This window comes from Nanorana parkeri, unplaced genomic scaffold (assembly GCF_000935625.1).
Source record: "Nanorana parkeri isolate BGI_ZX_2015 unplaced genomic scaffold, ASM93562v1 scaffold793, whole genome shotgun sequence".
NCBI classification, from domain to species: Eukaryota; Metazoa; Chordata; class Amphibia; order Anura; family Dicroglossidae; genus Nanorana; species Nanorana parkeri.
The window spans coordinates 139,692-165,996 of NW_017307061.1; the positions used below are offsets into that span (position 1 = coordinate 139,692).

At 39.8% G+C, this 26,305-nt stretch overlaps 1 protein-coding gene across 1 annotated transcript in view; it reads right to left on the minus strand.

Annotated features, from left to right (window-relative positions):
- Positions 1 to 26,305, minus strand: part of LRRC20 (leucine rich repeat containing 20) — a 146,344-nt gene that overhangs the window by 114,469 nt on the left and 5,570 nt on the right. The window lies entirely within an intron of this gene.

Sequence of the window (26,305 nt, forward strand, 5' to 3'; positions counted from 1 at the left end):
TTTTGTCTTTGCGGGGGGGGGGGGGGGTACAGATTAAATATTAAGTAGCAATATGGATACAAGTATTTTTATTTCCTTGGTTCTTATTGGGAATAAATAGTAAAAAAAAGTTAGAAACAATTTTCCAGAAATTTTTCCCAACGCAAAGTAACTGCAATTTGCCATATATTTACCCCAAAATATAATCAACAAAGTCTGCTGATTAAAACATCAAATTAGTGTGACTTATTAGGGATGCTCCTAGAGAAGTGGAGACGTGTTCTCTGGAATGACGTATCACGCTTCTCTGTCTGGCAGTCCAATGGACGTGTCTGGGTTTGGTGGTTGCCAGGAGAATGGCACTTGCCTGACTGCATTGTGCCAAGTGTAAAGTTTGGTGGAGGGGGCGGATTAAGGTGTGGTGTTGTTCTCAGCCTCGTAATTCCAGTGAAGGTCTCTCAAAGCATAAGCATACCAAGTCATTTTGGACAATTTCATGCTCCCAACTTTGTGGGAACAGTTTGGGGATGGCCCCTTCATGTTCCAACATGACTGTGCACCAGTGCACAAAGCAAGGTCCGTAAAGACATGGATGAGCGAGTTTGGGGTGGAGGAACCTGACTGGCCTGCAGAGTCCTGACCTCGACCCGATAGAACACCTTTGGGATGAATTAGAGCGGAGACTGCGAGCCAGGCCTTCTCGTCCAACATCAGTACCTGACCTCACAAATGCACTTCTGGAAGAATGGCCAAACTTTCCTGTAGACACACTCCTAAACCTTGTGGACGCCTTCCCAGAAGAGTTGAAGATGTTATAGCTGCAAAGGGTGGGCCAACTCACTATTAAACCCTACGGACTAAGACTGGGATGCTATTAAACTTCATGCACGTGTAAAGGCAGGTGCCCCAATACTTTTGGCAATATAGTGTATATATCACACACACTGGATTTTTACTTTATTCCTATATTTTAACAGCAGCTTTACTGCTTATGAGCCTCCTGTAGTGATCAAATGGAGAGTGTATAAATATATAAATACACAAATAGATATTTATATTTATGTGCATGTGAAAACTGGATCTTCAGGCAAACTCTTTTCTTTTCCAGAGAGTAGCGTCCAAAAAAAACGATGAACAGGAACAGGCCGAAAGAGTAATACCGAGGAATAATAAAATAAAGTAAAATAATGAAAAGTCCCAGGGAGTACCCTTCTTTCAGCAATCTCTCCCTCTTTCTCTCTCTCCTACCCAATTTCAGTCTCTCCTTGATATACACACTTTCCTTATTCACTAAAATGTGGAGGAAGCCGATTGGTTGACCAGAGAAAAACTTTCGATCTTTTTGTTACCAAAACAGTAAAAATTATTAATTTATAAAATTTACAAATATATGAAAACACTTTAGGAGCTTCCACACTGCAGAAAACTGATAACGTCCTGGAGATATGAAGTCCCAAGGGGGACATATCTAGATACTCCAGTCTTGCTAATTAACACTGTAAGCCCCCTCTGATCCCTTATTTTAAGTTTACTTTACTATAATGTTTTTTGGCAATTTTTATAGTTATCAAATAGAATCAAGAGCAAACCAAATATTATAGCAGTAATTACCTTGAAGTAATTTTTGTCGTGACGGTCACATTTTTACAAGCTTCTGAAATGTATTTTATTAAAAGGACCATGTAAAGCGATAACAAGGTAAGTTTAAAATGATTTTAAGCGTTTTTTTTTTTTTTACACTTCTTGCCTATATCTACTGCAAAAAAAACCAGAGGGTTTAGAACCCCTTTAATGGCTGTGTGTTGAGTTATTTTGAGGGGACAGCAAATTTACACTAATATACAAGCTGTGCACTCACTCCTTTACATTGTAGCAAAGTGTCATTTCTTCTCTGTCGCCACATGAAAGGATATAATAAATTATTTACAAAAATGTGCAGGGTGTATTAAAAACTATACACAGAAATAAGGTTTTGATGACAGTTTAGCATAAAAAAAATAAAAAGGCTCTTTCCTTTTAAGCAAGGCGAAGAGTTGCTTTTCACACAGATAACGTTAATTCAGTGAGATTTCACATGACCAAAGTGCACTTTGCCTTCAGCAAGTATGTATTTTTCACAGGTAGGTGGGATGAATGAAATAAAGGACCTAGTATAGATGAACAATCCCACAGAAATTATCCACCAAGAGATGCTTAAGTGAAATCCAGCTGTGTAAAAGCAATACAAATCTCTGCTTCTTTCAAAGGACATGAGTAGTCCACATAACGTACTTCCAGCTGGTAGAAAAAACTGCAGGATAAAAATAATAATGCCTATTCCTGTGAAATGACAATCAGGTGCATCAGCCTCAATCACTTGCTAACCTCACTGTGTTTTCTGTGTATGCCACACACTTCCTTTAGCAACAGATCACTCCAATATCCCTCTGTGTCATGATTGTATGCCACTATAAGGCAAGCAGCTTTTGTTCATAGGCCTATGCATCTGTTACAATCTTGTTTCCTAAAGACATTGAATATGTTACATTGTAAAAATCTGGACACAGAATTCACACAAAAAATTACTTTCCGTTGTGCATTCTATTTTCTCTGTTTCAAAAAAATACTTGATTATTTTAGAAGGGACGCACACAAATAAATAAAACCTAACATCCCAGAGTGCCATTCAAAACAGTGTGGCTCATATAGTAAGATGTATAAACTTTTTGTTGTTCTGTACATAGGCCAGAGTAACATTATTATCTATAAGAATTAAAACAAATTGACCAATATCACTGAGAGACCTAACTGGCAAACATTTTCTTTTTTAGTAAAATTTTGTTCACACCATCTACAGTTACCGGTTCTGGATGTGTTTTTGCATACGCCTCTAATTTTTGAAGCACTCCTGTGCAAAAAAAAAAGCATGTTGCTGTACTTTTTTGAAAAGCTTTGGAACTCAATGAACGCAATGGTGTGAACTAGCCTAATTTAAAACCATTGCAATTACCGTGTATACATTTTTTGTGCAGACAAAAAAAACGCACTGGTCTGGAGATGGTGTGAAAAAGCCCTAAAATATGTAAATGTTATGCATTGTGTGGATGTGCTGTTGAGGGTCTGCCTCCGACCCCGAGAGACCCATCAACAGTAGTAACTCACTCCCTTCACGGACCAGCGCTCATTGTACCAAATGACGGGATTATCCTGTCACTGGTCGTTAACGAATTGAACGATCATTCAGGAAGGAGTTAAACCTATTTGGGCCAGCAAAAGGTGCTGCTATACTTTCTTTTACTTCTTTGTATGATGTAAAATGTGCAAAGCATTATCTTTAGCACCCTATACCAATTAGCAGCTGCTTATGCTACCTCTTCTTTACAACTCCCAAAAATACACATCAATGTATATAAGAAGGGTTGTCTGCATTTCACATTGTTTTCTCTATTCTGCTTCTATGGAAAAATACACCATTTCTATATTACACTTCACTTACTGATGCCTTGATACAGACAGTTTTTAGAGATCGTCTGCCGAGGCTACAGATTTATAAGGACTTCATGCCAAGAGAGCACAGCAAATCATCTAATACCAGCTGAGAGGAGGAGGACCAAGTTCTCATTGACTAACACTTTCACTTTCCATCATCTAGCCAGGCCACTATGATTTACTGGAAATCAATGTACTTACTAAGTTACAGTCCTAGCTGATGTTATGTTGTGTGCCTTCAAGATTTCCCCTTTTTATATGATGCCAAGTAACTTACAAACAGTCTTTATTGGAGAAGTGTTTACTGACTATAGTTGTCTTAAAAAGTTATTTATAAAGGGATGCCTGCAAGCAGTTACAGCCACAAGAGTCAGAGTGCAAGAATAAGGGGACTTTACCATTTTCTATTTGGATTCATCGTGTTTTTCGGGACAAAAGGATTTTTTTCATTAGAAGGTCAAGCTGACAGAAGAGAGCATTTCTTGAAACCTTGCCAAATATAACTAGGAGGAATATCATCCTGGCCTACTTATATGATTTACTTGCCTTGGTCCCGCTTCCATATTTCAGAATCATAAATTTGGAATAGACAGAAAACAAAAGTGAGAGAACTGTTAGAATTCCTAATTTCTTTGCTCGTTCAGAAGCCAGACATGGCAGTGACCTGAAAAAATGAGGTTTCATTTGCTTAAAATGGGTGTTGCATTACCATACAAGTCTATGGGAATGCAAAACCTGATTAAAAGAGGTCACTGCCGGTCAAATGCACCTGTCAATAAATACATTCTAAATGATCTCAGAAGCCTTTCAAACTGATGTCGACACAAGCTCAAGGCCCATCAATACAGGCCCTAAGGCAGCTAGTATTTTCAGCTGATGGTCAGCAAAAGCAGCTCCCATATTTCTCATAGTACAGATTTTCTTTAATAAAACTAAAAGAGGAAACAGAGGGCCAGCTTTTCTATAAGTCCTAGGTCCCTTTTGCACATCAGAAATTCTGGCAGGTTCTTTAATCAAATCAAATGTTTTTTCCAGGCATTTCCGGTCAACATGTATAGAAAATTAAAAGATACTGTAAGTACAAATATCCATGCCAAAGGAAACCCAAGATGAACTGACCCACATCAAGGGGAACTTTGTATAAAGGGATACAATATTAAAGCATATCTAATCCTATAAACATAAATCATATTTCAGCTTGCCAGTCCTTAAATGTGGTGACATTTTTTCCCTTTTTTTTCACATGGTGATCCTGCCAGACACACACTTTCAGCCCTAGGGTGACAACATTCACTCACTATACTGTAAAATGGAAGAGCAACACTGTCACCCTACAAACAGAACAGTTCTTCCTGTCCTCTTCCCCACAACATGAGGGAGGTATTCTGTAGTCCACAGAGATAGCTGGAACCCATACTGACAGATTACAATCAGCACAGGCAGAGAGCAAATAAAGTTATCAGCTGACAAGATTTCTGGCAGGATCAGCTTTTTTGGCAGCTGTGGAACAGGTATAACAAAACACTTTCAATGATATATTAAACAGACCCAAAAAACAGAAATTCGTTGTTAGGATTTACACAAAAATTTGGGAATAGCCAAAAAGGCCATATTCCAAATTAGAAGACAAATATGTCTGTGAAGGTTCTCATTCATCCAGGTCATGGTATATCTGTAAAAAATAAGTCAAGGCAGCTGGACTTGCTGTATTTTTCTTGAAGACGTTTCACTGGACATCCGACCAGCTTTCTCAATTCAGAATGACTTGTACAAAAAGTTCTAACATTCTGTTTTAACACCTAATTCTAAAATTCTGTTTTAACACCTCTCTCCGGGCAGGTGTATAACACCTCCTAGACTCCAATTATGCAAATGCATTAACACATGGTTGTGACTAACAGATTATGTGGATTGGAGCGAAATACACCATATTTATTCCCAGAGAATTTTTTGTACAAGTCATTCTGAATTGAGAAAACTGGTCGGATGTCCAGTGAAACGTCTTCAAGAAAAATACAGCAAGTCCAGTTGCCTTGACTTATTTTTTACAGATATAGAAGACAAACAGTTTGTGTGTAATCACAAATTAGAAATATATGTACATACACAACTCAACATGTATCAAACACACAACGATGCAAATAACAGTAGTAGCACAAATGCTCACAGTTTACGGACATGGATACATTTGTTGATACCTTTGCAGCTCATTGAAACAATACTTTAAAAGTGATAACATTAAAAGCAATTGTCTCATGTATACCTGCATGTCTTTGGTATCTCATAGAGTAAAGCATAGAAAATGTGAAAAGAGATGAATTATTGCTTATTGTACAAAGATATTGTGAAATGGTCTGGACAGATTTGTTAGTACCCACAGAAAAGATTATAATACATAGTAATATTTCAAACTGTTTTCTGTTATTAGCATCACCTTCTTTAACCTTGCAATCAGTCTGCCAGAAGATTTAAATTGAGAAAAGTAGTAATTCTGCTATTTAGTATTCTCAAGTGCACCACAATAAACATGGACCAGAGAAAGCAAAGAATAGAGTTGTCTGAGATCAGAAAGAAAATTACTGCATAGACCAGCATGTCAAAGATAAAGCCTATAAGATCATCTCTGAGAGCCTGATGTTCCTGAGACTAAAGCTGCAATTGTTAAGAAATTTAAGGTTCATGGTAGTGTAACCCAGAAATGAAAAAAAAATGGCTAAGGAGCGCTACTACCCTTTGGGAGTGATGGCCACATTAATGTGGTTTGCTATGTATAAAGGAAAGATCTGGTGACTCACAGGATGGCGGCAGAAGTGTCTGAAGATCCCCTGTGGAGTAGCGTCTTGTTTCAAAGAATAGGCTACGCGTTTTCGAGGTATAACCTCTTTATCAAGCCTCAGTGTAATCACGCCCACGAGAACACAGCGGCCGAATAGGTCATTACCCCTCCCTCCTGTAATTTTTTAAAAAGTCCGCAGGGTTCCCGCGGGTGTCATTACACTGAGGCTGTGCCCGGTAAACACCACACTCATGTTCTGGACCTGTAGCCTACCATCCCTTGTACTTTGCTCCACTCCAAGGACCTGGAAACAAGATGCCACTCCACAGGGGATCTTCAGACACTTCTGCTGCCATCCTAACTGTGAGTCACCCCATCTTTCCTTTATACATAGCAAACCACATTAATGTGGCCATCACTTCCAAAGGGTAGTAGCGCTCTTTAGCCATTTTTTTTTTCATTTCTGTGTTTAACAGGGTTCCTCTCCCTGTTTTAAGGAGCTTTGCACACCAACCACCATTGATCACATGTTACAAGTGCGACCATTAAACAGGAGTGTGCTTATCTATTTGGTAGTGTAACTCAGGTCCCTGGACATGGCCACAAGAAGAAAACAGATTAATCAGAAGGATAGCTTGAATAGTAGACAAAGAGTTAAGGAAAACTTCCAAAGAGATACAAGCTAAACTTCAAGGTCAAGGTACATGCGTTTCAGCACCAAAACACAGCAGAAGGTTGCTTTTGACTTGTTTTGTCTATAGCGGAAACATCTCAATAGAACCTGCTATGTTCAAAGAAATGCTAAACAGGTTAAATGCAATCCAGAACTGGCATTTACACTACATAAATGGAAAGCTGCTGATCTGCATTTGATGTGAATTTAAATTTCCTATGCGCTTCAGCTTCATCTAATGGCCACAATGACTAAAACTCAGACATTCGCACAGCTACAGTATTTGCCCTGCAAACTTTTTATAAATACACCCCATAGTGTTTCCACTTATTTCAGAAGATAATTTGTTGTATTTCAGCAGCTTGATTTCCTAATGATTTTTAGTACAATTATGGCATTACATTTTTGCACATTTAGTTTTTTATGCAATTTTATGTCTTTACAATTTTATATATTTACCGTCATTATTTGTAGTATTATTATATATCATTTTAGTTTGTCTATGTTTGTAATTATATGAGGCAACTGTTCATGCCATCATTTTTGTTGTTCTATGGTAAATAGAATTTGTGGTATACACGCATAGGTATGCATATCTAGAAATAACATTTCATCATTATCTTGTAGCCTGACAAAAGGGGGAGTGTTTTCTCACTCTAAACACTGTTTTTATATTAACTATTTACCAACAATTACAAATGAACTTGGACTCTTTCATCCCTTTTTGGCCTGACGCTCCATTCTGGCATTCTATGGCTTGAGGAATCAGCAACAGGCAAGCAAACAGAGTCAGGTTCGGAACAAGGAACACAACAAGTCATAGCAGAGACAAGATCAGGTGCAGGCTGAGTAAGCAACAGGTAAGCAGATCACAGGAGCGTGGGTGACAGGGCAACAACTGAAGACTATCCAGAAACGTCCTAGCTCAGCTCTGTATCTTAAATAGGCTGTCTGATGCCAAGACAATTATGAAGAATACTCATGTAAATGCACGCCCAATGTGTCTGCGAAGCATGCCCACATAAATTAGGGTAGGCATGTGCAAACATGCATGCAACCAGCTGGCAAGACCCTTGTTCTGTGCACAGACGCATGTGCACATCCTATGACACTCCCTCTTCCCCCCTCCTCCCAGACTCCTGCATTCTAAACACTATGTTGTACATAGTCCTGACCAAAGTGTTTGCTGTCTCAACAGTTTCTACAGTAATTAGGAGTAGTTCATGGGTACAAGAACCGTGGCATATGTATGCAGTGAATAGGCACATGTTCTGTTTAAAAGAGAACTATGGGCCAACCTTTTTGGCCATAGTTCTCTTCAGGGTCAGAGAAGTGCTGCAGCTGGGACGGATCCTGACAATACTGCTAGCTGATTGACAGTGGGCTCTGCCTCTCTAAAAGCAGAGTAAGCTGTGCCCGCCCCCTCACTCATTTGTTCTTCCCGTCAGCACTGGAGAAATAGAGAGGGCAATCCCTGTGGGGAGCGGTGACTGACAGTCACTGATCTCTGCAGGGGAGGAACGGGAAGTCGGTGATCGGCGGTATGTGTTCGCTGACTTTCCGATCAATAGAGCCAGCTTTATTGTCACGGGACAGCTTGAATTATGGGAATGAATGTTTTTCTCTCACCGAATAATTCTCCTTTAATCAATCCCATTTAACCTCTTGCTGACCACGTGTTTACACCCCCTTCCTGTCCAGGTAATTTTTCAGTATTTAGCATTGTAGTAGTTTGACTGACATTTATTCCCTCATGAAATGCTGTACCTAAATGAATTTTATACCATTTTTTTGGGGACAGGATAGAGCTTTCTTTTGGTGGTATTTAATCACCACTGCGGTTTTTATTTTTTACTATATTAAGGAAAAATTAGTTTTTTTTACATTATGTTAGGAGACAATTATTATTACCCAATTTTTGGTAAAATATAAAAGACGGGTGTATAGGTGAGGACTTTTTTTTTAATTGTTTTTTTTTTCTCCAAGACCCCTAATGTCACCTAGGGACCCCCAAAGAAGCTGATGAAGCAGAGATCTGCTTCATCAGCTTCTCTCCAGCGTCTGAAGCTGGAGAGTGACACAAGAATGCGAAAGTGATGTATTATACATCACTTCCGCATTCTGACAGCGGAGAGGGGACCAGAGGGAGATCGTGTAACGATCTTTCTCTGATCCCCTGTCACAGAGGCACTATGCTGGTCCCGGGCTCGCACCGGAGCCCTGGACCAGCGTGACAGCGGGAGGGGGGGCCGCAGATGGACACAAACACACACGGATCAGCACTTTCCCGCTCACACATGCCACACGCGAGTGGGCGTGGCTGAGCGGCTGTTTAAAAACGCCCGCTCAGATCCAGGGAGCTATAAAAAGACGGCCGGCCGGGAGGTGGTTAAACCACTCCAATTATTAGATGCAATCATGCCATACCCACCAGTCCCTTATGTGCACTGTGCACACCGCAGAACTTGTTTCTTGCTTCTATCCTAGATATTTCATAATCCTAGTCATGCTCCCATTTTTCCACACTGTTTTGGTTTAAGGTTTTTAAATGTAAGGTCAGTAAGACTACCCTTATTTGTATTGTTAACATTTATATATTGTTTATACTGTGTAATATCAATTGGCATGGAGGAGTGATCTTGTGGGTGTGGTTAAAACATGGACATGTTGAGTAGGGTGACCCTGGATTTCATGTTGAAAATCTGGTCACCTTATCATACACTATACTTTCTCAATGCTTCAACGTCCGCTCCAACTTACAGTTCTACCAACCCTTCAAGTTTGCCTTGTTGTTGAAAACCATGATATACTATAGATCTCCAATGTGTTTTAGACAAATCAGTTTAAATATTATATCATAGGAAATGTAACTGGGGTATAAATATGGTTCAAGACACAACACGTACATGCATTAATAATGACAGAAAGATTATTTACACCCAGCCCAGCAGGATGTAACTATAAAATATTTACTTAAGTCCCCTAACCTTATCCAAAAATTGTTGTTGTCTACTATGTGGTCTTAGTTTTTTGTTAAGTATTACATAATTTTATGCATTTACAAACAGATCAAGAAAGAAAGAAAAAAATCTGTCCGCTCTGCGTTCCACACTGAATCTCTTTATTGAAAGTTTGTTAGTCAAATGTTTCACTCATTCCTGAGCTTAGTCATGGAGAAAAAAGTTTATATTTCAAATTAGTCACACACAACTTTTCACATTCAAGTGAAAAGAGACAACAAAAAAATAGTATTCTTGAGAAATAATATACAATTTAACAGAGAAATAAACAAAGAATACTTATGGCTAAAATATTTTTCATACATTAATTTTAGACAAATAGCAACATTTTTCAATCTGCATTTACAAACCTCATGGCTCAAAAAATAGCAAATCATAGCAGTGCAGTCTTGTTTCTCTAGGCAGAGCCAGCAGCAGCTAACACCTTTGGTTTTTGATTAAGGAGCTTCTGCTTGCTGCTAGAAGGGCAATGGATCTGTATGTACTTTCCTTTATAGCCTTCAAGCAATAAAAAAGCTTAACACCTCAACAAGTAGCATGCTTTGCTTCCTCTGAATACCTGCTGAACTAAAACTAATATATTGAATATTTCAAATAGAAGTTATTCCTCAACTATCCCATGTACAGTGCGAGGACAAGAAATGCGGCATTACAGATTACTTTTTACTAGCTAAATCTCCCTGGTTACAGTGTGGAGTCAATCTATGTATCCTTTACTGATAATTTAAGTAAAATTATGTCTTATTAGAAGAATACAACTGAGTTCAATTTTACTATAACCACCTCTGTGAATCTTCAAATATTTCTACTCGGCTTGAGCACTTCAGGGAGTGTACAAATCTATCCTTTTATTTTAATTCAATATATCATCAAAGTAATGATACCAGGAAATCTTCAAAAGCAAAAAATATTCCCCATCATATCACCACAGCTAACAGTATCAGTACAGCTTAGGCTCTCCAAAGCCTGATTTAAGTGCATGTGGTGATCAGCTCATTCTTCGGGCAATGACTTCTAGAAGATCAGAGGTTTATATGCTTAGCTAGTAGAATGTTCTCATCAACAATTAGATAAATGAAGCCCATTCTAGTCATTTGATTGTGTGATTAGGTAAAACACAAGAATAGTTTAAGTACATTTATCATTAATAGAGCAATCTTGTGGTGCCGATATATTCTTGATGTGCAAGGGTAATGCTAATCAAAATCCTAATCAGTTTCAGATAATTAAGGCACAATTACAACTGCCGTGCAAATCAATGGAAACAAAAGAAAATGTGAGAGAAGAAATCATTGTGTTGTGATGACAGCATGCTATAGGTGGGCATTGTATAAGCTGTGAGTGTTTACAACCAATGTTAAAAAAAAAACAAGCAAGCGGCAAAAGAATGGCAATTATGTTAGCAATAAAAAATAAAAATTTCTTGATTACCCGTTTTTTTTTGAAGAACACCCCATCTGGTGTAAGTAGGTAAATTGGTCTCACATATTTGTGAAACCAAAGCCTGATGTTGAAAATCCATGAAGTGGACCAGAAATGGAGACATTTTACCCTTCACTTCATAGGCCCGGGTGGTAGTTCCTCAAATCCACCTGGTGACGGTGAAACGAGAAGCTGGCGCCTCCATACAATGACCCTTAGGAATAGCGAAGAGATAGTCAGACCTGTGGATGGAAGCTGTAGTAGAGAGGTAAACTCGAACAGCCCAGTCCCACCAGTGTATGGGAACTTCACACGGCATAAGGATTGTAAAACAAGGTACCGGACAAGGTGGTGGGCACAGACTAATTTAAAAAGAAAGGAGGCCTTAGAAGTGAGAAGTCTCTGGTAAAGAATCAGCAAGGTAGACATTTAGTCCTTGAGTGTACTCAAGGCTAAATGTTGGTGAAGAACAAACTTGAGGAAAGATAGGATACATCCCAGAGTGGCTCTGGGGATGAAACGTCTAAGCTTTGCACCAAGCCAAATAAACCTTTCAGGTGCAATGGTAGGTCTTGTGGGAGGTCAAATTCTTTGCTTTTAAAAGCATAAGAATGACAGCTTCCAGAAGGCCTCAGTCCTTCAGGCCCCGGGCTTCAAAAGTCAGGCTGCTAAAGCTAAGGACTGAGAAACAGGGTAGAATACTGGTCCTTGGAAGAGTAGGTTTGGATGATCCGGAAGCCCCCATGGATGAAGAGTCTGCCAGGAGCTTGACTATGTCCACATGCCATGGTCTCATGGGTCAGTTAGGAGCAATAAGATCACTGAAATGCCCTCCATCTTAATCCTGTGAAGCAGTTAAGGCAAGAGCTTCAGTGAAGGGAATGCATAAATCAAGCCGAACTGGTGTAATCAAGGCATCCACAGCAAAGCCCCTTGGAACCCTGGTTCTGGTGGCAAACCTGGCCAGCTTGTTGTTGAACCTTGATACCAGTAGGACCATGTCCAGTGTTGCTTGCGTGAGACAAAAGTCCCAAAACAATCTGGGCAAATAAACCATTCTCCTAGATCCAGACAGTTAGGACTGAGGAAGTCCGCCTACCAAATTTCCATGCCTGGAATGTGCATGGTGGGCAAGGCTGGGAAGTGAAATTCTGTACATGGCAGGATCAGGTCATGTCAGGAAGTCTTGAGCATCATGACTTCTGGTGCCTCCCTGATGGCTGATGTAAGCCATGGCTGTGGTGTTGTCCAACTGTTATATTTGTCAGTGTCTTATAAAAGCTAGGGATGCTAAAGAAGGGCAAACCTCTCCCTGATAATAATGGGATGGGTGCAATCTCCCTATCCATGAAAGCACCAAGATCTGTGGCTCCCCACCTTGAAACTCCTGTGATCAGCAGATGCAGTATGTGTGCATTTAATTCATCCTGCTCAAGAAGAGAAAAGGATCAATGTTTCCAACAAATAGGCAAATCTCTGTGTAGCCCTAAACAGCTTGATTCTGACCCCAATTTTACAATACTCTGTTGACCTGGTGGCAGGATAGAGCCATCTAAGGCTTACAGCCATGTTGGGGTTTGCACATTACTACTGCATCAGCAATGTTATATCTGTTTCATATACAACACAACCTGCTGAGTTTGAGTTGTTCAGGTTCTAAGGGTTTAGCACTTGTGTGTATACATGATTATTGCAATAATCAAAATCTACAGTAACACCCACATTTTAGGATTTTGTTAACATATTGTGTGTTAATCACATTTCTCCATTATTACTGCTAACAGATTTTTCCTGCAATTGCATCTACAAACCTTCATATCAGCAACTTCCACATATCAATGGAAGTAGAAGACTGGTGACAGGAATCCTGGGTTCCTTTCACAGGCACTGGAGCATGAATGAGCCCATTGCCAGAAATTACTGTAGGCAGAGGAACCCAACTCATTGGGGTCACTGAGGAGAATGTTGTCCTCTGCTTTTTGCTCCCTAACCACCTACAAATCCCAGGGTTTATGAAGGTTGACACCCACCCCTAGAAGCCTACCCCGTGTCCTTCTCCTCAACACAGACACCATAACCATACTACTCCTTTTACCCATGATCTTCAGAGGGACAAGGTCAGGAAAAAGCAGGTTGTAAGAAACCAGAATTCATCCTCTTCATCCTGTTGCTGTGCCTCCAGTGCCTGTTCTATTACACCACGCAGTGTGTGCTCCAGCAGGAACCCTACAAGAATAGTGTCGCTGATGCACTCTATTACAGATTCCCATTCTGGTTGCCTCCTCAAATGGTAACAATACAGTATATGCATCCTAAATGAGCAATGGCTGGGTATGACTGCCTGAAATGACTACACACCCTTCTGGGCTTCCTCCGAAGATCCTGTAAGCCAGGATGCCTAACTATCAACCACTGCACCACCAGGTTATGGATGTGTACCATGCAAGGCATGATTGTGAACTTTTCCTGCTGAAGGGCAGACAATAGGTTGAAGGCTTTATCACACACAACGGCAAGGGGTTAATCACCTCTGTACCTTTCCCCACAGAGCTGACAGAATCTCTGCCCCAGTGTGGCTCCTGTTTTATAGACATACTAGCTGAAAAACAGTGTGGCAGCATTTTGCCTGAGATGTTGCATAGCTTCTTAAATGCTTTTGTGGGGGAACTGGTGGTTCTGAAAATGACTCAACAGAAGAGGAATTTGGGAGAAAGGAATGGAAGTGACTGATCTGTTACTGTCACCAAGTTTCAAGATGCGGGCAGCACAACCAGTATCAGCAATGTGTACCATCCTGCATCCTCTGGGCCATCAGAAAATATACCCAATTGGCCATGAATGAGATGTAAAGTCCTTGCCCATGCTTGATTGTCCAGCAACCACTGACTACTTGGTCCAACATGGACATCGTACCTTCCACATGATGGTGAAAGGCAGGGATAGCCTTCTGGTGAAAAAAAAAGCAAAATATTGTGGGAACCTGTCACTAAAGCACCACACAGCCCACAAGAAACCAAATGTCCCTGAAAGTTCACATTTCCAAAATGGTAAAATTAGGACTAAACAAGCTCATCCCATCACACACTTTAAAGAGCCACTGTATATAAGTAGAGATGCACCAATACCATTTTTTTTCAGACCGAGTAATAGGGATGCACCAATACCATTTTTTCAAGACTGAGTATGAGTACCAATACTTTTTCTCAAGTCCTCACCAATACCAATTAGTGGAATTTAGAGTCATGTGACAGTTTTTCTAAAAACAATATAGACTAATGATTTTAGGAAAGCAGTAGAGCGCCAGGGCCTGGAAGCAGCTGCAAACGTTGCGACCCTGGTAGTTCTGCCACTGGCTCCAAGATGTAGAGGGAATACAAATCCCAGCAAATCATTATACAGCAATGCAGAATAATATGAAGTTAGATACTCATCAGGGCTGTGCGGAGTCTCATCAGGGCTGTGTGGTCCCACCAGGGTTGTGTGTGGCGTGTCACCAGGGCTGTGTCCAGCTTCTCAGACGGTTTAGCGGGATCACACAGGTGCGGGCGGTGTGTTAAGGAGGAGGAGATGGGCGGGCTGGTGCTGTAAACAGCCACCATGAGGTCCCCACAAGCGCGGGACCTTACGGCAGCCGAATGTATTAAAAAATTTTAAGCGCCAGTATCGGTGCTCAGTATCGGTTTCAGTGCATCCCTATATACAAGCTTCAACTTAGGACAAATACATATATATTCCAAGTTGGGAACCTAGATAAAGTGGTTCTTTAACGTTTGTGAGCACATTTTAATTTTACATATTTTTTCATAAATGTAAACAAAAACATATGTTGTTTCTATAACTCCTAAAACTAGACAATGAGAACCTAATTAAACAAAGAAGACAAAAACATAACGTTTGCTCAGTAACTGTATTTATTGAGGACAATAAACACTCACAAACTTTAAATCACAAGCTTTACATGTATTAGCAAATGTATCCAACAGACATTAAATGGTAAAACATTTTAATTAGGTCTTTTATATTGGGTAGCTGGACAGAATGCCCAGCTTGAAAAAAGGCTTGAAAATGTCAGACATCTTCTGAGCTTGGGAACGCAAATCCTGTTTGAAAGAATGAAAGGAATGGGGAAAAGATGGAAAAGAAGGAGCAGGCTTACAACGCTGATCCTCAATATCTGCAACTGAGGTAAGTGTTCTCTTAAACCTCCTGCAGCTCTTTGTTCTTTTAAAATTCTGATCCAAAGTAAATACATTTTTTTTTTAAATCTCCTGCAAATCTCTAAGGCAAATGCAAAAGTCCCTTCTTGCATTGGGATTCCATCGACCAACACTTAAAAGGAGAACTATGAGGTGAGTGATTTTCACTCATCCTCATAGATAGAGCCGGCGTGTGACAATGAAACTGTCACACGTCGGTTCTATTGATCCGGAAGTGAGCGAACACATACCGTCGCTCGCTCACTTTCCAATCATCTCCCTGCAGAGGGCGGTGAATGTCAGTCACTGCTCCCCGCAGGGATTCCACCTCTAAATAGGCAGAGCCCACCGTCAGCCAGCTGGGTGGATCTCGACAGTACTGTTGGGATCTGTCCCGTCTGCAGTGCTCTCAGTATATAGTGAGCTATACCGAGATATATACTAAGATTTGGGTCACGGGAGGATGTTAGGAGAACTAAGGGATAAAAAGGTTTACTCAAAGTTCTCTTTTAAAGCAAATAGCTCTGTGTATCTGAATAAAGGAAACATATACAGAAGAGAACAGACAATGAGCATCAAGAACTGAATCACATACAGACATCTCAACTCAACTCAAATTTTCTCCCAGAAAGGTTTACTCTGCTCTATCTAGCAGGAGTAAAGATTTCCGTGCTGTCTGTTTTTTGTTTTTTCTGACATTCTTGGCTGCCGTCAAGTCAGAACAAGAAACAAACACACACACAAAAAAGGCATAGGAACTAATAGCTAGATTGCTATTGGCTATTTCAATTTGCAATAGCCAATAGCAAACTAGCAATTGCACCTGCCCACTGTTGCTGTCAATCAGCAGAGATTGACCTGAAGTTCTCCTTCAGGTCCACCTCTGCTGACTGATAGAAGCAGAGGGCGGGTGCAAAAGCCAGCTTGCTATTGCAAATTGAAAAAGCCAATAGCAATCTAGCTATTAGTTCCCATGTCGTTTTTTGTTTTTTTTTCTCCTGACGGCAGCAGCTGTCAGAACACTAAAAAATACCAGCAGATGGCAAAGGAAGCACTAGCTTCTTTGCGATCTGCCATCATTTCAGGGGGGTGCTCTGTTCCTTGTTGTTGCACCCTCCCCCCACCCTGCAGAGAGGGGGGGGGGTTGACAGAGGGCACCTCCCTGAAATGAGAAGGTCACCTCCCTGAAATTACTTATTTCAGGTTGGGATCCCTGCACATATGAAATGAGAAGTCATAGTCGTCGGAGCAACACAATCAATTAAATATTGCTCATGTCCAGCAGTCATCTGACCTGCACAGATTTAGTCCAAGTGACCAAAATCTAGGAAATAGGAACCTTAGCAAAAAATGGTTGAAGAGCTCAACCAGATAAAACAAAATAATTGGTATGAGAAATAATCTCCAAATTTCTGTCAGTAGGGTCTTTATAGAAAAGGGCATCAACAACAGAAATAGTCAATGCCTTTTTAAGGCTAGAATTGGAGGATCAACTTTAGGAAAAATAGACCATTTATCACTTTATTATTTTTATAAAATCTTCCGGAAATTGCTTTACTAGAATTTCCCAATCTCCAGAGAGAAAATAGGATAAAGAAGAAAAAAACCCTGCAGAGATTCTTGGGCAAATCGAATTAAGCCAGAACCGCAGTAAGAGATATGACAGCAGAATCCTCTAAATTCAAAGAGGAAAGCACAGCCTCAAACAACAAGGCAACTGGGTTTTTTTTTCTGATGCTGAATAAATGCAGATGACTGAACTTTTGCCTTGAGCAGTCTCATCCTTACCAGAAGAAACAAACTCCCTATTAGAAAATTAAAGCAGTTCCATAATACCAGGCATTTCTACCCTAGAATATACAGGGACTGCAAGGCTTCTTGGAAAAGCGAAGAATTACCCAACAAGGAAGAGAGTTGTGGATCATCTGGATTAAAGAGACTTAAAGCATCTAGGAAGAAGAATTTACTAATCCTGAATTCCCCAATCCTTATATAAAAAAAGAGGAAAAAACACCTAGCAGGCAAGCACTCAGGTTTATGTGAACCTAGACTAGAAATCACAGAAAGGCAACCGTTATGTTCTGAATGAATGAATCTGTCACAGCCCAGCTACTGCATCAATGATATGGCATAGTATTTATGACATGCATACATTAGGTGTATTGTATTCATGAGCTGATTCTATGTGCTATGTTCCTAGATCAAGGAAGGAAAGTGCATGCCCCAGGCACCTAGATAAGTGCTGCTGGATAACTTTCTTGAGTACTTAAGAAAACGACATCATTAAAGGAGAACTATGAGGTGAGTGCTTTTCACTCACCTCATAGTTCTAGCCGACCTGTGACAATGAGATTGTCACAGGTCGGCTCAGTAGATCGGGAGGTGAGCGAACACATACCGGGCTGGATTCCCCTCTCCCCGCTCCGACCCGCCAGCGCTGACTGGCGGAACGGACGGGGGAGGGGGCAGGTACAGCTGGCTCTGCCTCTAGATAGGCAGAGCCAGCTATCACTCACGCAGCTGGGCGGATCTCGACATCGATGTCGGGATCCGCTCCGGCGTCTCAGTATACCGCGAGCTATAGCTCGCGGTATACTGAGCCTAGGGTGACGGGAGGACGCTAGTTTGTGTCCTCCCGTTAGCCTAAGGAGAACTATGGGGAAAAGCCCTGACCCCATAGTTCTCCTTTAATATTCAGGAAGAAAGAGGAAGGAAATAAACAGAAACGTTTTCCCCCCCCAGTAAGCGTGAACAGGTCACCATAGCTACACCTCAGAGGCCTTGTAATGTACAGGTCAGTTTTGACTGGAAGAACCAGAAACATGAGTAACATCAATGTAAAGCACTGAGGTGCCACCGAGATGCCAAGTTTACTGCTACTTGGAGTGTCTGGCTGCATTTCTGTACTATTGAGAGCTTTAATAGTCTTGTGACTGTATAGTTGGATGCCTCTGTGAAGGAACACATCTTTGGGTGCCCCGGACCCGTGGCTGTACCCGTGCCTGCTAACCCCCTCTTTTCTTTTCTCTTTACCCTCTACCTCTCTTTCCTCCCCCTCTGACAGGGGGAAGGAAGTTCCCACCGTGTGGGAACAGACTGGAGCTGTAGGGCTCACTATCATTGGGCCATGGTCCTCCCTAGCTTACAGATAAGATACATATTGCATATTAGGAAGGTTATGTGATGTAGTGCCTTAATACTGTAATACTGAAGTGCCTCGGGAGAGACAGTGGCATTTACGCCTTTTTGAACTTGATTTATATGCTCCATGTCTTTTATGTTCCTCTGTATTGTCTCTTTTGCTGAAATATACAAAAACTTTCAAAATAAACATATTCTTTAAAAAAAAATGATGAAAAAATAGGAACATAGGATCACCAGAGGACAAAGCATAAGTACTGAGACCAGAAACGACCTGCCTCATGACAGCTTCAATAACTTAAGTAATGACAGAAAAAAATTATTGAACCAAAACACTGCACAGCTGCAACCACAACCCTTGTGAGCATCACAGTCAGGTCACTCTTGGCTGATGAGTAGGATTTTGTATTGCCATGTATTGTATTGCCATGGGAACTCCGGACCACGACAGAACAAAGCCTAAGTACCAAGACCAGAAATGTCCTGTTGTCTGAAGACAAGAGAAACTTAATGGATTCAAATTAATCTGATATGAATCTCTAAGTCTAGTCAGCTACCTAGATAAAATCCCAGGAATTAATACTATCCAGTATGAAACAACTGGCAGCCCTTCATAGTAGAATCTTCAACAAAGAAACAAAATAAACTAAAATAAAAATGTTACTGTAAACACACAAACAATAGTACACGGGAACACCTAGACAGACAATAGAGACAGCAAACAATTGTAAAGGCCCTCAAAGCCAATCACAAACCATCTAACAAACAGGGATAGCAGGGTGGTCCACATGTAAAGGGAATGTACCCTTATTTTGCTAAATTTAACAGATATTAAACCTACAGGCTAATACCTGGGATACAACTTCAAAAATGTTACAAGAAAAAGTTACAAGGAACAACTGTGTGGTACATACCACAATCCTTCAATTATTATCTTTATCTGGTCCAATTACCACACATACACAGCTTTATATGCACAGAAAACCCAATAAACTCTTATCTATCTGAAGAGGTTATTACTTCTATAAACTTCCCTTTTCTAGGAATTAAGGTATTTTCCACATATAATACCATACAACAAAAATGTCCTCAACGTTATTTTCCAATAACTACTATGCACTTAGTTGCAACAACTTAAAACTTTAAGGCTTTTCACCAAAACGAAAACAATCTTTCTGTGCCTCACTGATAAAATTACTTTGGTAACAAACCACAAACAAAAATAAAATAACAAAGTAAGCCACAATAGAAAAAAAAAAAAAATAAGTCAAAAAGCAAAATGTTCCGGCTCAGTATATCCTCCCCATGAAATGTACTGGTTTTTAATGGTTCTTCTAATATACATAAAATTTCGGGATTTCTAAATATTTAAAATAAAAACATGATGTGGTATATCCTCCCTCGTTTTTCGAGTTCTTCTAATACCCACCCATTTAAACATAAAAAGTGCCTATATTAATTAAACAGAATTGTTGTAGCCTTATACTACTGGTAAACTGATCCTCAGTTTTAAAACCACCCCAATAACCTTACCTGTATTAACCAGGTCTAGGTGCTATTGCGCGGATACTCAAAATATCATGTCCAAAAAGTGGTCGCCAATTCTGTTACCTGAATTACTATTTCAAGTTATGATCTGCTATATAAGCATTCACACTTACAGGTATGAGATTCTAAGGATTCATTCATGAGATTTTTGAGCTCAACACAATAACAGAATTTATTGGTATATAGTATCAAGACTTAAATACAATGAACCAACAATCTATTTAACTACAACATACAAAGACAAGATTTAAACATGCCAAATACCCAGACATTGGTATCTAACAGACAAACGGACATACAGTTAAGTGGGGGAAAGATTATATGTATAGTTACCCATTAATCGTCACATGAGGGCCCCATCCTGGTAAAAGAGAACTAGCTTCTTTCCTCAATCATTAATATACCCCTGGTGTCCATAGGGATGCATGGCAAGCCTCCCATTGGTTGCTTCCCAAGGCCTAATGGAGATTGAAGGGTTTCTAAGACCCTCTTTACAACTCCACACTCCTCTCCATGATTAGCCAGTCTACTTGTTATTAGATCAAAGGGTCTTGGCTCAGAAAAACCTGACAATGACCCTATTTGCAATTCATTGGGCCTGCCACTCCCCTCCACAGTGATAAGCACAACAAAGACTTTATTTCCCTACAAGCTACCCCCACCTTAGGTGAAATATTTAAAACAAGAAATACAACTATATACAGGGCTCGAAAAATCCACTCGTCTGTGACGAGTGGACGGTGGAGCCCGACGAGCAGCTTCCTGGCCGGCCGTTGTAATTACACGGCCGGCCGGGAGCTTAACACAGTCAAGCGATCGAGCGTCTCTAAGAAGGTTCAGACAAAGTGTTAGCTTTCTGCGTGCAGAAAAGCAGATGTAATGTGATTTTTTTAATACTGATTCTCTGTTTGTGACTGTGAGGCTGTCACTTGTAGCATAGTAAATAAAGACACTGTGACAAAAGGACTGTAGCTTGTGTGTGCAGTGTATACAGGAAACAGGCACAGGTTCTGATTAATCACCCATCTTTATGCCACTCCCACTGTTAGGCACAATCTGGCCACAGCCACCAAAAGTCAGAACTGGTTTCCCCAATTTTCCCAGAGGTCTTTCACAATCCTGGCAATGGCCCTATTGCCATCCATGCACCCATGATCACGATAATGACACCAATGCTTTGGACTGTAAGGGTTTTGAGATGTAATTCCCAGTACACAATAATTTGGTTAGTATTTTGCTAACTATGTCAGTGATTACAGATAGCAGGTATGTCTCTTTTTTAATGCTGATTGTTCAACACATTTGTTCAAACTTTCTTATGTAAGGAACAGTTAATCTTCAGCTTGCTAAAGTCCGTTAGGGATTGTCAAATCATAGAGTGTCTACCTGTTGGTAAGGCAACAAGGAAATTGATCTTTCATTTCAATATTTGAGATCTGTCTTTCTTTGTCAAAACATTTCTCTGTTAAATAAATTCTTACATCCATTTATGACACATGAAAAGAGCTTGCGTATGCTAGTAAACTAGAAAATAAAACAAATGTTTCCTTTTATCTCAAAGCTAGAAGCAATCACTTATCACAGTGATTTGTATGCAACTTACAAACGTATAGAGTTTGTTTAGCGAATACCTGCTTGCTTTTAAAATGACTGGAAACAGAAAACTGCCTTGAATTAAGAATACCCACCTCAGGGGAAAAATCTCATGCAAATATTTTAATTATATCTTCATAAAAATGTCTGAGTTTTCCACTCTGATGGTCTACAGCATTCAGTGTGTTAAAACTCGGTTAGCCCCAAAACTAATCCCCAGCAGTTGCATGTATCTGTCACTTGTTTTAACACCTCTCTCTGGGCAGGTTAATAACACCTCCTAGACTCCAATTATATAAACGCAATCAACACCTGGTTGTGACTAACAGATTATGTGGATTGGAGCAACATTCACCATATTTATTCCCAGAGAATTTTTCGTACAAAGCCATTCTGAACTGGGAAAGCTGGTTGGATGACCAGTAAAACGTCTTCATGAAAAAAACAGCAAGTCCAGTTGCCTTGACTTATTTTTTACAGATATGCCATGACCTGGATGAATGAGAACCTTCACAGACACCTGTCCCTACAGCTGAATACTGTGGTTCCTCCCACTTACAATTACAGCGTGCAACAGCCATGTTAGTTAATTTTCTTTTTCAAATGCCTTCCAATCAACAACAAAAATAAGAGAGTAGGCTCTTCTTATGTTAAATAGACATCTTTTGCAAAGCATACATCAGAAACTAATTTTCACAGAGGCATGTGGAGCTGCAAGTAAAACATTTAGACACTCTGCATATGGTCAAACTGCCTGGCTTGCACAGATATTTGATTCTGTGTACCCACAACACTCCAGAACTGTACATTTATCAATGATCAATGCATCCAAAAAAGTAGACACTGAAATTCCTATTCCAGCAACATATTGAAAAAACTTTCTAGAAAATGATGCACATATGCATTGTAACAAAAACCTATTTAGAGTTTATTATAACCTATGGATTAGTATCCCACACCAGTGCGTAAATAAAAGTTTAACACATTATCACGTCATATAAAATACCTATGAGCAAATACACTTATTAGCAATTTAATATGCTTATAACTAAGATTTTCCTTTTTTTGTACCTTTTTTTCCCTTTACCAAATACCAGTCCATTAGATTTTACAGCTCACAGGATACATCAAAAGTTAAAATCATATGTCGCTTACTATCATGATTAAATCTATTTCTATTTGCCTCAGGCTGTAAGCCATCAATACCAAACACAAATCACTGTCACCGATTTACAATGTCCGAGGAGCAGAGGTCAGCGAGTGCTGATTATTTAAGGTTACACAGGTTAATGAATTATCATAAGGGGTAAGGCGATGTTATTAAAATAAAAAAGAGAATTAAGATCAGTGCTAAGTGTACTATATAAGTAATCAGTGCCTGAAAGGTCAGTCTAATTCCAATGATACACAAATATTTGTAAATACTGTACATTAGATAAGGTGAATCACCAAAAAAACCCCAAAAAACATAACTTACACTGGTAACTTCCGATCCAGTAAGATAAATGCTGTTGAGCAAAATAATCAAGGAAAGATGTAAAATGCAACTATATAAAATGTTATCTGAGATTTATATTTAGTTGCAACTCTAGCTGCCTTCAACCTCGTCCTTTCACTTTAAAATTGTATGCTAAGATTGACAGACGTCCAATGGACATAGAACTCCATAAATGGTAAACTGCTACTACAGATATCGAATTGCACAATGTATATAGGCTTAACCTAGTAATATAGGAATGTACTGATGTAAATTGGGAACATCCCGCTCTACATTGAAACTGTGTACCCATTGTGTACGAAATCTTTTATTTTTCAGTGATCTATCAACCACTTTTGCACTTTTATAGCTAATACAGATGTATTAGGTTTAATTGTATAAAACCTTAATACAAATTGTCAATTATAAAGAAAAATTGTATGCTATTTTAATTGTTTAGCATATGCATTATAAGCTTTTTCTAACAAAGTCAAAACTAAGGGGCATACTTATAAAGTAATTCTAACAATTGTAATGACAATTCAGGGTCACTATGTCACCCTGATGAAGGGACTCTGCGTAGCCCCAAAACGTTGGCTATTTGATATATGTGACGCTGTTTCACAATCAATGTACACAGGGATTTGATAAAATCTTTATACAACTTTGACGTGTACGGCGCCATCTGTGAGCATCACTGCGAGCACCACTTTTAAAATAAAGGTGTTGAATGCTGTAAGGAGTGCAGGGGACACATCTGTACCCAACAATTACCAAACATTAATTGCAGGTGAATATTGCTGGTGCATGAGTTTGAATTGACTCATTGATTCACCACCAATAAATGTTTGGTGAAAATCACATTCACTGGTTTATAAATATGTCCATAAGTGTTACCTACAAGCAACTGATATAGCAAAAGATAAACATCTTGCCCCGGCAATCAGAACTCACTCTTTCAGATTCCAACCTTCAATACGGTGGTAGTGTTCAACCTTTTCAAGAATGCGAAGACTCAACATTAGCTGGACCCCATGTATGTTATTTTGATTAATGTTAAAAACAATATTGAGGGCCTATATTTTATATATTAACCACTTGCTGACCGGGGTGTTTATACCCCCTTCCTGGCCAGGCCATATTTCAGTATTCAGTACTCCGGTACTTTGACTGACATTTATTCCATCATGCAATGCTGTACTGAAATTTTTTGGGCAAAAAACCTGTTTTCCCTACGTCATGTTATAAAACATTTATTACCCAAATTGTTTTTAAATATAAAAGACGGGGTCATGTTGGGTAAATAGGCACAAAACAAGTCAAGCTTTAAAATTGCGTGTGCCCACGAAATCGTAAAAAAATACCATACCCAAAATTGGCCATATGCGACACTTTAAAAGCGGTTATTGCTCATCAGTTTAGTGTTATCAGTGATTGATGGCCCTAGAATTATTGCTCCCACTCCGACGTTCGCGGCTAAATGTAACTTGTGCGCGTAATGGGTGCAATCCTTGTTTTCGCACATAAGCGCACTCAACGCATGTTTGCATGTGGGGGCAAGGGACTTAACTTTTTTTTATTGCTTTTATATGTCACTTTTAAATTTGTTTTTGTAACTTTCATTTTTTTTCACTTAACTTTATTGCTATCAGATAGGGGGGATCCCAAGCCCCCTATGTGATAGCCAATTTGCAGTGACAGGTCCTCTTTATGGAGAAATCAGGGGTCTTTAAGACCCCTAATGTCACCTAGGGACCCCCAGAGAGAAGCAGAGACCTGCTTCACCAGCTTCTCTCTGGCTTCTGTAACGGAGAGTGACAGAGGAATGCAGAAGTGATGTAATATACATCACTTCCTGCATTCTGACAATGAGGAGGGGATCAAACGGAGATGTGTCCTGAGCTCCGTTTGATCTCAGGTCACAGAGCTGCTGTGCTGTTCCCGGGCTCACACTGGGTACAGCGGAGCTCGGGATTGCCAGACCCCCAAACGCTGATATGTAAACAGCCATTGCTGGCTGTTTACATTTCAAGCTAATTTCCTGCTCGTGTTCCGCCTAGCGGCGGGCACGAGCAGGGCAGGAAGGCACTTTTAAAAACGCCCACCCGCATCCAAGAAGCCGCTGTCTGGACAGCCGGTGGTTATAAAGTACAGTTACTCGGGATGTACACATTAATTCCACTTCTCCTTTTGATTCCGCTATTCTTGTTTGTTTCCTTTTTCTTTCCTTGCTTAGGATACATCTCTTTGGTGTGGAATACCATATTTTCTTTAGTTTAGCTTTATTTTTATTTTTTATACTCCAGCTGGTGGCCCCCAGAAACTTAATTGGAATACCTCCTCAATTTCTTTATGGCCTCCTTAAACTTTGTATCACTTAATGTACAAGGTCTTAATAACCCTAGAAAAAGATCTCAAGTCCTGCATCATATGCATAAGCATAGAACTCATATTCTTTTTTTTTTAGACAATATAAGACTATACATAATTGGAAAGCAAAAACAGCAAAACACCAGTAAACTTGTTTCTTTCCTTCTCAATAGTGACTATACACCAGATTTAATAGATTTTTCCACTATCAAACATTTCTGTCAAAGTGGATCTGCATGTCACTATCTTTATTGGTGTCTTTACTTTTGTCTTCAAAATCATCTTAAATGTGATGAAGAAAAATTACGGTAGTGAGATATACTGTGTAGCAAAATTTTAGAAATGTCACCAGCACACCAATCCTTTTAAGATAGCAAAAGCTTCATTTATTGAAGTTTTTTGTCATATGACCAAACAAGCGCTTTCTGGACCGCACAGGGTCCCTTCATCAGGCTTTAGCATTGACGATGAAGGGATCCTGTGCGGTCCCGAAAGCGCTTGTTTGGTCATATGACAAAAAACTTCAATAAATGAAGCTTTTGCTATCTTAAAAGGACTGGTGTGCTGGTGAAATTTCTACAATTTTGCTGACATTCGCGGCGCCATCCGCAGTCACTGCGAGCACCCCCCACTACAAGGGAC